This window comes from Neofelis nebulosa, chromosome 6 (assembly GCF_028018385.1).
Source record: "Neofelis nebulosa isolate mNeoNeb1 chromosome 6, mNeoNeb1.pri, whole genome shotgun sequence".
Classification (NCBI taxonomy): Eukaryota; Metazoa; Chordata; class Mammalia; order Carnivora; family Felidae; genus Neofelis; species Neofelis nebulosa.
This window is the reverse complement of record NC_080787.1, coordinates 77,745,008-77,760,138: the sequence shown is the minus strand read 5'-3', so window position 1 is coordinate 77,760,138 and position 15,131 is coordinate 77,745,008. Positions and strand designations below refer to the sequence as shown.

The following is a 15,131-nucleotide window of genomic DNA, read 5'->3' as shown; positions in this document are numbered from 1 at the left end:
CTTTGGCAGATCTCATGTATCCCAGAAAGTGACAGGAGAGAGAGGGTGAAGAGTTGAAGGGAATTGCCCAAGAGGTTGAAATGAGCAAAGAAAGCAAGTTTCTTCCCTTCATCCTTGGCCCCTGGGTGACAGAAGAACTTTCACCTCTGAGAATCCAGCATTTAAGGGATTCTTAGATTATAGTTAATGCAATTATAAGTTCAGAGCCTGGGTAAACTTTAAAAATAAACCTTCTGCTAAAAGATGTAATCTTTTCCAGTTTCTGAAATCTTTTGGTAGAATCTTGAAATACTTTTTCCCATTGTGTTCTGTCTTTTCCTTTAAAGAATACGTTAAATGAATTGAGTTCTAGAAAATATAAGGTGCCAAATAAGATCACAAAGAGAGGTAACCTAAGGCACCATCGAGGTAAGGAAAATGAATAACTATGACCCGTCCTTTTCCTGGTGGATGCTGAGCATCTATAGTTGCTGTTGTTATGTGTTGGTCATAAGACAGCAGAGTGTGGGGAAATAAAGCAATAGCACAGGAATCAGGGAATTCTCTTGGTGGACTTGGAGAATATGACATGAGGACTTTATTTGAGAGCTCTGACATTAGACAGATTTGAAGTTACATTGGGCAGTTACTTCATCTCCACTTTCCAATATGTAAACATGTTCTGGTCTGTAAACAGCAGAACAATGCCATTAAATACAGTTAAATTAATACTGTGTGAAAAGCATATGGCTGAGTATCTGGCACACAATCATGCTTAATAAATGGTAACTGTTATTACTGTTTAATCATAAAACCTACTTCTCTGAGAATGCAAGATATCCTTCTTGTATGGCTGAATTTCAAACCTATATTGGAAATAATTATGCCAGCTGTGAGGTTTTACTTCCTTAGAAGGGAGATGCCATCCATTCATATGTAGTTTTACTAATTTAGAATGATTTGCTAGAAGGTCAATCATAATGATTAACAATTCAGAACTATGGACTACATTAAAAGCAATATAGATAGGGCTCTAGCTTCACTCTTAGTAAATATTGTAAGAAATCTGGGTTTTATTATTCCAAATATATTTATTATTTGCTTAATTCTAGAATATATAAATGCATTTTCAGAATTGCCCATTCCTTGTGAAACCAAGTTTAATAAAGAGAATGCAAATATCTGTGTCTTTTTTCTTCAGCCTTATCTACATAATAAACTATTATTTTTCAAAATTACTTAGTTTAGTTCTTTTCTTCACCAACTTCTTCAGTGTAGTTATGTTATTCACTGTTAATACATTTAGATTAACTCTCTTTGGATTCCATTTGGGTTCCCCCATCGCCCTGGTTGATATTCATTATTTGTTTTTGGCTATATGAAACATTACCATGGTTCGAAAACTCAGAAATACACAAATAGTTATACTTTCCCCAGTCTTTCTACCTCATTCCCACCTAGCCACTGTGGATGAGAATTCTCCTTAAATTCTGTGGTTTGTTCTTCCTATATTTCTTTTTGCATCTTTCTTATTTTCTCTAATTGCTTAATGAAGATAACACACAGTAGATAACCTTTTGCACTTTGTTTCTTGTCATTAGCAATATATCCTGGAAATCACCTCATATCAGTTCATAGTGATTGTTCACATTCCTTTTTATATGGTTGCATAGTACTTCATTGTGTAGATGTGTCACAGTTTACTCAAACATTCTCTTGTACCCGCTGGATAAGTGCATATATAGATTTGTTACATAATTCCAAATCCCCCACCCAGAAGACTTGTTCCAGTTGCATTCCTGGTAATGTGAGAGAATGACTCTTTCCTCACAGCCTGGTCAATAGAACGTGTTGTAATACTTTTAGATTTTCCCCAGTCTGATAGGTGGGAAATGGTAGCTCAGTGTTGCTTGAATTTGCATTTCTTTAGTTCTGAGGGAATTGAAGTGTCTTTATATATGTTTAGGGGCCATTTGTATATCTTTTTTTGTGAATCGTTTATTCATATCTTTTTACCATTTTCCTTTGGGTTTTGGTCCTTAGTCCCACAGTTTTTAAGAGTTCTTGTATATTGGAGATTTTACTTTTTATTTGAGGTATATATTATAAATATTTTCTCCAGTTAGTTGCCTTTTAACTTTATGGTGTTTGCCATTCAATTATTTTTTTTTCAAATAGCCACATTTATCAGCAGTTCCTTTTATTGCTTCTGGATTTTGAACCATATTTAGAAAGCCTTTTCCTACACCGAAGTTAAAGAGGAATTCATTCATTTTTTTTCCCGATACTTCTATGGTTTCATATACTACATTAATATTCCTGATCTATTTGGAGTTTACTCCTATGTACAGAGTGAGGTATGGATCTAATTTCATCTTTTGCCACATTGCTACCATTTATTAAAAAGTCAATTAAAAAAATAAAATGACATAAAAAATAAAATAATAAAATAAAAGGTCAATCTTTGCCCCAGTAATTCATGGTGAACCTTTATCGTACACTAAACTTTCAGATATCTTTGGATCCATTTCTTTTCTTTTTTTGGTCTAATTGTCTATTCATGTGCTAGTACCATAATATTGAAATCATAGAAACTTTATGGTGTGCTTTAGGTAAAGTTAGTTCCCCTTACAGTTTCCTTTTTTAGTGCTTTCCTGATTACTTTTGTGTGTTTATTTTTCACATGAATTTTAATATCAACTTCTCTAACTTCATAAGAATGCTTGTTGGTATTTTATTGGGATTGTTGTAAGTTTTGCAGTTAACTTGGGAAGAGCTAACGTCTCTATAATGTTGAGTTGGGGAGGTCTCTGCATTTGTTCTGCTTTCCTATCTATCAGAAGACTGCCATTAATATTTTCATTCAAAGAAGAGATTAATAATGAAAGATTCAGGGCCCAAGGAGTCACTAGGCACCACCATCAAACATGGTATGATGGTTATTGCCTCCTTCTTATTATCCATTCAACTAACGTGTCCTGAGCATTTACCTACCAGATGGTAGGCTCTATGCTAGGTCCTGTGGATACAAAAGTAAAACACCCGGTCCCTGCCCGGGAGGTGCTCACAGTCTAGTGGGAGAGACAGGTTATTCAATTGACAGCAGCAATTACTCTTCCTTTCTGAGGACAGCCCAGTCTTTTCACTGAGGAGGAGCACTGGATGCAGTGTCTGTGACACATCAAAGAGGATGTTGAAATTGGTTGTATGAAACCTAGCTGGAAATTTGTTTCTCAACTTCCTTTATGCATTCATCAACTTGCACCCACAACTGCATCTTAGAAAATAACTTAAAAGTCTAATGGTAAAGTGTTGAAACCCTTCTTGTTCACGCATGTGTATCTAGTGAGATATCCAGTAGAATGTTAAAATTAGTTGACTCCAGCAGCAGCTGGTACACAGCCAGCTCCTCTCCTCAAATCGCTTTATTTTCCCATGGCCATTATTAATTTGCCTAAAGAGGAAGCAAATCCTTAAAGACTTTTATTACTCTTCCCCAATTTTTCTACCAGCGCTTGCAATTTAACATTGGGTTAGCACTTTTGGGGGGTAATGGCAACACTGGGTATTATGTTTATATGCTTTGAACAAAATAGAGTTGCTGTCTCAGCTGGGTTAATAATCATTTCAAAACTTTCTTACTATGACTCCTTCAAGATGAATTCAATCTTATTTTAACCCCATGGAGAGTCAAGCAGAGTCTTGAGTCAAGTGTGATCCTGTTGGGAATTAATTTAACACTTTAGGATTGTCAGTGTTCCTAGAAAAGAGGCAATTTACTTTCTGAGCTGTTCTTTGGTCAGATATATAGTGGAAAATTCTCAGTCTTGCATTCTCTTGTGAGGAAACAATGCTTGTGAAGTTTCACAATGAAAGTAAGATCATGATAAGATGTGGATGTGTGCTTCTAACTGCAGAATTAGAGGTGGCAATTGCTTATACTACGGAAAGGGGATGTGGTGGGGGAAGGGAAGTAATCCTAGGCTTTTCAATTTTTCCTCATCTCAGTTTGAAAGTAAAAGGAGACGTGTTCACCATAGCTTTTGAAAAAGAAAGACTGTTTCTTCAGGGCAATCTAAGAGTCCAAAAGGGAAAGGGGTAGAATGTAGTCTCGGAAGCCTTTCAGAAGGAGAAGCAGGCAGCTATTATTCAAACATAAGCTGAAAGTAACCTTACATGGAATTTGTTCAAGTAACTCCTAGAATTTTACTAGTGGGTTCCTCTTCCTTCCTTCCTTCCTTCCTTCCTTCCTTCCTTCCTTCCTTCCTTCCTTCCTTCCTTCCTCTCTCTCTCTTTCTCTCTTTCTTAATTTTATCCCTATTTTCCACACAACTCTGTAGGCATTCAGTTAAATTCATTCATTCATTCATTAAAAAAAATCCATTCATTCCCCCATCCTCCACCCCCACCCCCACCAAGAAGTCTCCAACCCCTTGTTCCAGCCTCACTTGCACCTTTGGTCTTTCATGTCATTCTGGAGTGGTGCATCAGGAGAATTACATGGTCTCTAAGGTTCTGTGGTGTATCGCCATCCTCAGCAAACTCCACAGCTGTTCTTTTTGATTCTTATCCCCATTTGCCCAAGAACATGTCACATCCAGAGATCACCTAAAATCACCGGTCAAATCAATTAGTATCACAAGTTTCCCTCCAGTCATTCTTCCATTAAGCAAGAGTATTCCAAAATAACAAGTAACCCTTATATAATGATACAATTTATAATCAGAAAATTTCAAAAACACAGGAAAGTGAGGCTGCTGTGCCAAAGGATTGTTAAATACTGGGTGACAAGATGGGAAATGTGTAATATGGAATGAAATATGCATTTTCCCATTTAGTCTTCTTATAATTATACAAGATTAAAATATCTTTGATCTTTTTCCTTTCCTGTAGCCTTGTTTATTCAGAGTTTTGACAGGTGCCAGCAGGAGATGCAGACATGTCACAGTAGCTTCCCAGTAACTGCTGCCCCTGCCGCTCCTGCCAGTGTGGACAGAACATCCCCCACCCTATCTGAATCTTCTAGTAAGAACAGGGGTTTCTCAACACCCTTTCAGGGCCTATTGGCTGACTTAGAGGTAGTGTTTAAGCCTCATCCAGTGCAGCCACATCCATCAAGGCACTTCATAGATGAACTTTGGCTTTTTAGACTACTTAGCCTCTCCACACCTGGTCATTTCCATTTCATTATGTGTTAAGATTGGGCATAATAAGTTATTAAAAGGAGCATTTCCAGATTTACTTGCTATGTCACTGCTCCTTTCTCTTCAGTGGTTTCAGTTTTATATTTTAAAAATTCCATGCAGAGGGGTGCCTGGGTGGCTCAGTCAGTTAAGCTTCAGACTTCAGGGCACGATCTCATACTTTGTGAGTTCAAGCCCCACATTGGGCTCTCTGCTGTCAGCACAGAGTCTGCTTTGGACTGTCTCCCTCTCCCTGCACCTTCCCTGAACTCTCACTGTCTCTCAAAAATAAATAAACATTTTTTAAAAATGTCATTCAGAGAAAACAGAGGGATTATTTATAAACTGATTAAATGAGATGTTAATGTTTAAGATAGTTTCCATGCCCTCCTCCCCAACCTCCACTTCCCCCCGAGATTCAGAATTTGGGTTTTATCATGTTCGGACTAAACAAATGGAATGACACAGTACTTATAACTACTTGGTACTTACTGGCTCATTGTCTTCCATGCATTCAGCAGTTACTACACCTTGAGTCTTAGAGTAAGCTTACTCTGACTTAATTATTGGAATTCAGGACTAACCATGCTTTAAACCAACAACACTGCCCAAATATCCTCACCAGTTCTATCACAGGGAGAGGTGGAAGGGAGAGAGCAGTTAGAAAGCAGGAGAGAGATACCACTGTGAAATGAGCACTTTGTTGCTATGACAAAAAACTACTTAAATTTTTTTTCCTGACCCACTTTCTCTCCTACTGGGACTCCAATTATATTTGTGTGATATTATCTCACAGTTAAAGATCTTCTGATTTAAAAACCTTTTTTTTTCATTTTTATTTCAGTTTGGGTAATTTTTATGGACCTGCTTGAAATTCATTCATTCTTTTTTCTGCAATATCCAACCTGCTGTTAAGCCCATCCAATAAATTTTGACTTCAGATATTGCATTTTTAAGTTTTACAATTTCTATTTGGTTATTTTATGGTGTTTTCATTTTTCATAGAAAATGGAGAGAAGATTCCATTTCTTTACCCACAATATGCATTTTCTTATAAATTCTGACAAATTTATAATAGTTGTTTTAAAGTTCCTATCTACTAATTTCAGTAACTAGGTTATCTCTGAGTCTATTTCTATGTCATCTAAATTTTATCTTATCACATTTTTCTACTTCCTCAGATTTTTGAGAGAGAGCAACAGAGAGAGGGTGGGGGGAGAGAGAAGAGAGAGATTTCCAAACATTGTGAATGAAAGACCACTGGAGCCTTTTGATCTTGAGCTGGGAGGGGTTGACCACAGTTTCAGGTATATTGGATTCCCTTTTGACCCTGAGGTCCAATCACTGTGTAAATGCCCAGGACCATGTGATTGTCCTTTGCTCACCAGCTCAGTCATCCAAGGGGTGGCTATTTCTCCTCACCCCAACAAAGTCTTCCTATCTCTGACAGAAGCTGCTGCCATCTGCTACTCACTTGTGATGAGCTCATTTCTCTCCGGAATGTAGTTTATCAAACCTTCTTTGCTGCCACTGTTCTTTACTGGGCTCATAGAGAAGTATGGCTTTTATATTGTCTGGTTCTTTTCTCATAATTACTGTCAAAGCAAAGGTCTTTTGCATCCTTCTACATCCTAACTGGAAGCAGAAGTCTGAGCCATTTCTTTAATTCAACATTTATATGCCCTGATGAGGGACACAGAACATTGAGGAATATCCATAATGTCCCCAGAGAATTTCTATGGCATCAATGACTTCTATCACAAAGTAGAAAAAAAGATGGAGAATGAAATTTCTCAAGAAAATAACATTTATAATTATCTTTTCTAAATGAAATGACAGAAATGTAGAGAAAGGGATGAATAAGTATAGATTCATTAAGGGCTCCACATCACAAGATCAGAGACTATAAAGAAACAACATTATTACAATCACAGTTTTTTAGATCTAGTAGAAAACCTTAGGTGGTCTACAGTCCAAGATCCTTATTTATACATATCAACACTTATTTGGGTTCACTTGATAGACTGAATGTTTGTTTTGCTTTTTCTAATGCCTTGGACAACCTGTGACTAAACAGTATTTCTTCCTCAGACCTATAATGAAGGTCAGTCATTCCTTCGTTATTCCTCATAATCAAAAATCTCAGGAAGCATGTAATTTTTCCTGAACTCTAAATTTGAAGTGTTTTTTTGTCAAACATCAAACTTAGACCTTATACCTCATGGGAAAATTATACCATTTCTACATAAAGGAAAAAAAGTTGTGGTAGGTGGTGGTGTTATCTTTTGACAAAAGATAACTCCTCAACTTAGTTTATTTAAGGCAGGATAGGTCTGAAGGATCAAAGGCATTTTGCATTGCATATGAATCCTTCCAGATAGGTAGGATATCATAGAAAATATATGTTAATTAAGAATTGATCTCAAACCCTTTAATGCTGACTCACATGCTCAGTGACTAAAAATTGATGCTTTGGGAATGTAAAAACTAAAATTAGAACTCACAGTAGTTGAACTATTTTCCCATAGTCTAAGGAGTGATATCCCCAGTGATTCCTGTCAGGATATAGTCAACTATTTGTTTGGTTTTCGATTTCAGCTGGGGTTTGTAACCTTGCTTCCTTTAGTGTTTCACAAAAGTTCTAGGAAAAGGTGCTTGAGAGTCATCTTCATGCTCTAACAGGAGATCAATAATTATTTCCTAAAGGAATTTCATAGTTCCAAAAAGCTAAAATAATTCAACCAGAAATAGCCAAAGAAGAATAGAAAAAGTGTACCAATGATAAATACCCCGCTGAGTAAACATAAACTATAAGAGAAACAGAAAACTTGGGAGCTGTACATATCTTCAGGGAGAAAAAGAGTGAAGTTTGTGATTGATAGGAGAGAGAGGTCTATGACTAGTTACATCAACTGTGATAATGGAGAATCATGCTATTCTTTCACAAAATAATCTGTTTATTGAATATGGCCAATGCATTCTTTGGAATTTATGGCACTACCAAAAACTAAACATCTTTGAACACTCTTTCTTAGTCTCTCATAGAAAAGGTAGTTTCATTATTGTAAGAACATTTAAAAATAGAAATTAAACTCTGCTGGCTTTAGAGTAGCTCCCAATAGAAATGATTTGGTAAGAAGACTTAAAAATAATTTTGATTGCTACCTCCAACCATTTCCACGGTTCTTAAGGACTCTTTGTAGTTTGCTAACAAAATGCATTAAGTCTAGGCATTTTGTTTGCAGACTGTGTTCTCTTATCCAGACTTCAGTTTTCATTACTTTTATTTGATTTATTTTATTTTGCCTTGTTTATTTATTATCATTATTTTAATTTTAAGAAGAAAGTTTCACCTTCCCTTCTAGTAGTGAGTATTCCAGAGAGCATTTGTCCATAAGGCAAAAGTGAAAAATGGGAAGATTTATAACGCTGAGGTTTGTGTTTCAATGACTTGAGGCACACAAAGAAGAGGAGAAATAGTTCCCTGACTTTTCTACCCCTGACAGCCAGTGTCCTCCTTGATCAAACTTAGCCAGAAACCAGATGGTATAGAGGGCTTTGAAATGCAGTCTACAGGGGTCAGCATCCTATGTCTACCTGCCTGGAACAGAGCACAAGGCAAAGAATGACTGAAAGAAACTATGCCCAGGATCAGCTCACATCCCAATTCATAAGGGATCTTTGAAAAGCAATATGGAATTTGTAGTAGCATAGTGAAAGATTGCTCGGCTGACATCAACCAAGAGTTCTTGCTATCCACTCACTTCATTTCCAATATTGTGTGTGTGTGTGGGGGGGGGTGGTATTTAAAATGGGAAGATCTATCTATCTATCTATCTATCTATCTATCTATCTATCTTAATGTTTATTTGTTTGGGGCAGGGGACACACGCAAGCAGGGGAGGGGCAAAGAGGGAGAGACAATCCCAAGCAGGCTTAGCCTTGTCAGCCTAGAGCCCATAAACAAGGGTTTTCCAGCAGAATTTAAAGAAAGATAATTAAAGATTAGGAGTCATTGTTTCACAATATTTTTTTTCACCATTCAAAGTTTATTTGGAATTTTAGTTGGTGTGACATGTACATAGTTGGTTACATTTTTGATATGTAGATCTTCCTTTTTACATCATGTGACAATGTACACTACTTTCTGACATATATAACACACAAAATAAGATCCTTTAGAACATTTATGCACATTTGACAAAATACAGCATCCTTTCCAAATAAAAACCCTCAAGAAAGTTGAGATAGAAGAAACATACCTTAACATCATAAAAGCTGTGTATGAAAAGCCCACAGCTAATATCATCATCAAACTCTCACCACTGTTGTTTAACACAGGATTGGAAGTCCCAGCCTCAGCAATTAGCACAAAGAAATAAAAGGCATCCAAATTGGCAAAGAAGAAGTCAAACTTTCACTTTTTGCAGATTACTCTACATGGAAAACCCAAAAGACTCCACCAAAAAGCTGCTAGAACTAATACATGAATTCAGCAAAGTTGCAGGATACAAAATCAATGTACAGAAATACTTTGCATTTCTATGCACCAATAATGAAGCAACCAAAAAAGAAACCAAGAAACCGATCCCATTTACAATTGCACTGAAAACCATAAAATGCCTAGGAATAAACCTAACCAAAGATGTTAAAGATCTGTATGCTGAAAAGTATAGAAAGCTTATGAAAGAAATTGAAGAAGACACAAAGAAATGGAAAAACATTACATGCTCATGGATTGGAAGAACAAATATTATTAAAATGTCAATACTTCCCAAAGCACTCTACACATTCAATGCAATCCCAATCAAAATTGCACCAACATTCTTCTCAAAGCTAGAAAAAACAATCCTAAATTTTGTATGGAACCACAAAAGATCCCAAATAGCCAAAGTAGGGTTGAAAAAGAAAACTGAAGCAGGAGGCACCAAAATCCCAGACTTTAGCTTCTATTACAGAGCTGTAATCATCAAGGCAGTATGGTATTGGCACAAAAACAGACACATAGACCAATGAAATAGAACAGAGAACCCAGAATTGCACCCACAAATGTATGGCCAACTAATCTTTGACAAAGCAAGAAAGAATATCCAGTGGAAAAAAGACAATCTCTTTAGCAAATGGTACTGAGAGAACTGGACAGCAGCATGCAGAAGAATTCATTCATTTCTTATACCATACACAGAAATAAACTCAAAATGGATGAAAGACCTAAACATAAGACAGGAAGCCATCAAAACCCTAGAGGAGAAAACAGGCAACAACCTCTTTGACCTCAGCCACAGCAACTTCTTACTCAGCATGTCTCTGAAGACAAGGGAAATAAAAGAAAAAACGAACTATTGGGACCTCAAGATAAAAGCTCCTGCACTGCAAAGGAAATAGTCAACAAAACTAAAAGGCAACTGACAGAATGGGAGAAGGTATTTGCAAATGACATCTTGGATAAAGGGTTAGTACCCAAAATCTATAAAGAACCAGTGAAAAAATGGACAGAATACACAAATAGACACTTTTCCAAAGAAGACATCCAGATGGCCAACAGACACATGAAAAGATGTTCAACATCACTCATCATCAGGGAAATACAAATCAAAACCACATTGAGATATCACCTTACACCTGCCAGAGTGGCTAAAAGTAACAACTCAGGAAACAACAGATGGAGAGGAAGTGGAGAAAAGGGAACCATCTTACACTGTTGGTGAGAATGCAAACTGGTGCAGATGCTCTGGAAAACAGTGTGGAGGTTCCTCAAAAAATTAAAAATAGATCTACCCTATGACCCAGCAATAGCACTGCTAGGAATTTACCCAAAGGATACAGGAGTGCTGATTCATAGGGGCACATGCACCCCAATGTTTATAGCAGTGCTTTCAACAATAGCCAAATCATAGAAAGAGACCAAATGTCCATCAAACTGATGAATGGATGAAGAAGACATGGTGTATATATACGATGGAATACTATACAGTCAAAAAAAGGAACGAAATCTTGCCATTTGCAATGATGTGGATGGAGCCACAGAGTATTATGATAAGTGAGATATGCCTGTCAGAAAAGATGAATACCATATGATTTCACTCACATGTGGAATTTAAGAAACAAAACAGATGAACACAAGGGAAACAAAAGAGAAGCAAACCAGAAAACAGGCTCTTCACTATAGAGAACAAGCTGAGGGTTGCTGGAGAGGAGGTGGGTGGGGGATGTGTTAAATGGGTAATGGGTACTAGGAGGGCATTTGTTGTGCAGAGCACTTGGTGGGGCGCCTGGGTGGCTCAGTCAGTTGAGCATCTGACTTTGGCTCAGGTCATGATCTCGCGGTACGTGAGTTTGAGCCCCGCGTCGGGCTCTGTGCTGACAGCTCAGAGCCTGGAGCCTGCTTCTGATTCTGTGCTCCCCCTCTCTCTCTGCTCCACCCCTGCTGTACTCTGTCTCTCTCTGTCTTTCAAAAATGAATAAACATTTAAAAAATTTAAAAAAAAAAGAGCACTTGGTATTGTATTTAGGTGATGATTCCCTAAATTCTACACCTGAAACTAATGTTATACTGTATGTTAATTAACTTGAATTTAAATAAAAACTCAAAAAAAAGATTCTGAATTAACGGATCCTTGAGAATTATCCCGTTGGACTTAGAACCAAAAAGAACTGGGAGTGCACGTGGGTGGGTGGGGGAGCTGGCATCGGGGGTACAAGATATAGGGTCTGGACTTTGCGGCTGCAGCTCTGGTATCTGTTTTTGCAATGTTTAGACTCCCTATAAGCTGCCCACCATCTGCAATAATAACTTAAGAATATTTCTAGGTAAAGTAATAATTTATGTCTTCAGACAAAACTTAGTTAATATTCCATGGCAATTTACAAAACATAAAATGTTCCTAATCATCCATTCATCCTCAATCATAAGGATGTCAGGAGGAAGTAGGAAACAAATACAAATACTATATCAAAATATTATTTTAATTTACAATATGGTTTTAATTCAACCAGGAACTAGGATAGCCTTTTGCTACTGGCATAGTTTTTTGTTTCACTTCTACCACATTTTGGCAACCACCACATAACGAAATCATATATATTTATATAAAATTAAGTATGAATATAAACTTACTTTAAAATATAACAATATACTTTTTTTTTAATTATTTTTTTAATGTTTATTTATTTTTGAGACAGAGAGAGACAGAGCATGAACGGGGGAGGGTCAGAGAGAGAGGGAGACACAGAATCTGAAACAGGCTCCAGGCTCTGAGCTGTCAGCACAGAGCCCGACGCGGGGCTCGAACTCACGGACCGTGAGATCATGACCTGAGCCGAAGTCGGACGCTTAACCGACCAAGCCACCCAGGCGCCCCACAATATACTTTTATATGTGCACATACGTGTCAAGTCATATTGTGTTGAAAGGCTATCCTGTATGTCCATCTCGATGTAAACATCAGCCCATGATACCACAAGTTCCATTAAAGGTTAAGGCTATGGCTAAGCTCTACTTTCTCCAGAGCACAATAGCCCCAAGAGAGCTGTTCCTGACCTTCTTTGACCTTCTTTTCTAAATCACTCACGTGAGATTCATATATTGGTAGGTATATTGTCATATATTGCTGTCTTATATTTAAACTCTTGAACATTTGGATATTTGCACATTTTTTTCTCTAAGAAAGTTTTATGCTCACTAAACACTGTATCCTTTATATACCTCTTCCTCAGCTCCACATACAGTGTCTGCCACAGAGTAGGCCTCATTAATCAAGCATACCTGGACCCTGCTAGTTCGCTGAATTTCTAGCTGGAACCCTCTTTCTCAGAATTTCTGGGCTTCCACAATTTCTAGGCTTCCAAATCTGGAAGACTGTTATTCTCTCTCTAATGAAATATATAATCTTTAAAAATAATAAAACAATCTATGGTAGATAAACTCCATGTTTTCGAGGCTATCTGCTAGAGCTGGAGGGGTAGTTCCCCTAAGAAATGCCCCATCCTCCTGAAATAACTCATCAGTTCCTTGGCAGGTGGATCATCTACTGTTACTGTTTCAGCACCTTTAGCAGAAAGTTGCTTTTTGGCAGTCTCCCTGCTGGACCCCAACAAGCTGGCTCCTTCTAGAAGATTTAATTGAAAGTCTATAAAGTCTTCCTCATAACATCAGAAGTGCAAATGAATACCTGCTTTATTTTATTTTGGTTTAGTTTATTATACTAGTCAGTGTTCTTCAGAGAAACAGAATCAATAGGGTGTGTGTGTGTGTGTGTGTGTGTGTGTGTGTGTGTGTGCACATCCGTGTATATATATATATTTAATATGAGATTCTTCTAAGGAATTGGCTCATGTAATATTAGAGGTTGGCAAATCCAAAATCTACGGGGTGGGCTGGCAGGTTGGGACCCAGAGAAGAGCCTATGCTGCAGTTCAAAATTTCCATATGCCACAGAGTTCTTCTCTTGCTTAGAGGAGGTAAGTCTTTTGTTCTGAAGGTCAGGCCTTGAAATGAGTGCATGAGGCCCACCCATTATGGTGGACAGTCTACTTTATTCAAAATCCACCAATTTAAATGGAAATTTCATCCGAATCACTCTCAGAAACATCTAGCATAATGTTTGACCAAATATCTGGGCACTGTGGCCCAGCTACATTGACACATAAAATTTTCCATTATATTTAGTTTATTATTTTCTTTTGACCTCAGGTGCCCCAACACTCCCTAAGCTTAATGTGACTTACCTGCCAAAGGAAGGGACCCCCTGCATCTTATTCATCACTGGATCCACGATACCAGTTCCATAGATGGATGAACACCAAAAATTGTCACAGGCAAAGGGTGTAACATGAGTGAAAACTCCAAGCTCATTATTATCACAGCTGGGGCACATCAGCAAAAGGGAGAAAGCCATCTTAATGTGGTCCATCCTAATGTGAACATCTGTAAATTCATCATTCCTTATACTATAAAATACAGTCCAAAATGCAGGTTGCTTGTTATTTCCAATCCAGTGGATATCTTGACCTCTGTGGCTTGGAAGATAAGTGGCTTTCCCTAAAACTGCGTTATAGGAAGTGGTTGCAATCTGGATTCAGCCTGGTTCTGCGACCTAATGGGGAAAAGGCTGGGAGTTCACCCATTAATTGTCATGGGTTGGCCCTAGGGGAGCACGGAGACTCAGGGGTGCCTGTAGGGAGTAGAGTAAAGGTTGCAGGTCTCTCTGAAGAATCTGCACCTGACTTAGGCACTGATGCAGATAAGGAACAGCAGAAAGAGGTTCACAAACAAGTGGTTGACCGTGCTTATGAGGTGATCAAGCTGAAAGGCTGCACCTCCTGGGCCACTGGACTGTGGCAGATTTGGCAGAAAATATAATGAAGCATCTTAGGCGGGTGCATTCAATTTCCACCATGATTGAGGGTCTCTATGTCCATTTGAAGGAGAGAGCAGATAAGCTGTGGGGGATCCAACAAAAGCTGCAGTTCTAATGTTTTATTTATTTTTTTAATGTTTATTTATTTATTTTGAGAGAGAGAGCAAGGAAACAAATGAGTGGGGGAGGGGCAGAGAGAGAGGGAGAGTGAGAATTCCAAGTAGGCTCTGCCAGCACAGAGCCCAATGTGGAACTGCAACTCAGGAACCATGATACCATGACCTGAGCTGATATCAAGAGTCAGAGGCTTAACCAAGTGAACCACCCAGGTGCCCCAGTTCTAAAGTTTGCTAATGTTGTACCATTTCACTGTCTAGACTGCAACAGGATTTTAGTTGGAGGTTGTGTTTATTGCCTTATTATTTGACCTGCTCCTCAAGTACTAATATTAAAATGGCCTAGGATCAACATCCATTTCCTAAACTTACAAACAGGAATGGTTCACACATCCCTCCAGCTGTATCCTAATGTTGGATGATACCTGTCTTGTGTAGTCCTAAAGTAGTTAATGTAAATAGCTCCATCACCTCAGCAGCACCACTGCCAATGT

General features: G+C 37.9%; 1 pseudogene; it reads left to right on the top strand.

The window, feature by feature from the left end:
* The first annotated feature begins 13,993 nt into the window (after positions 1-13,993).
* On the top strand, positions 13,994-14,636 carry LOC131515437 (L-lactate dehydrogenase A chain-like; annotated as a pseudogene).
* Positions 14,637-15,131: the final 495 nt, after the last annotated feature.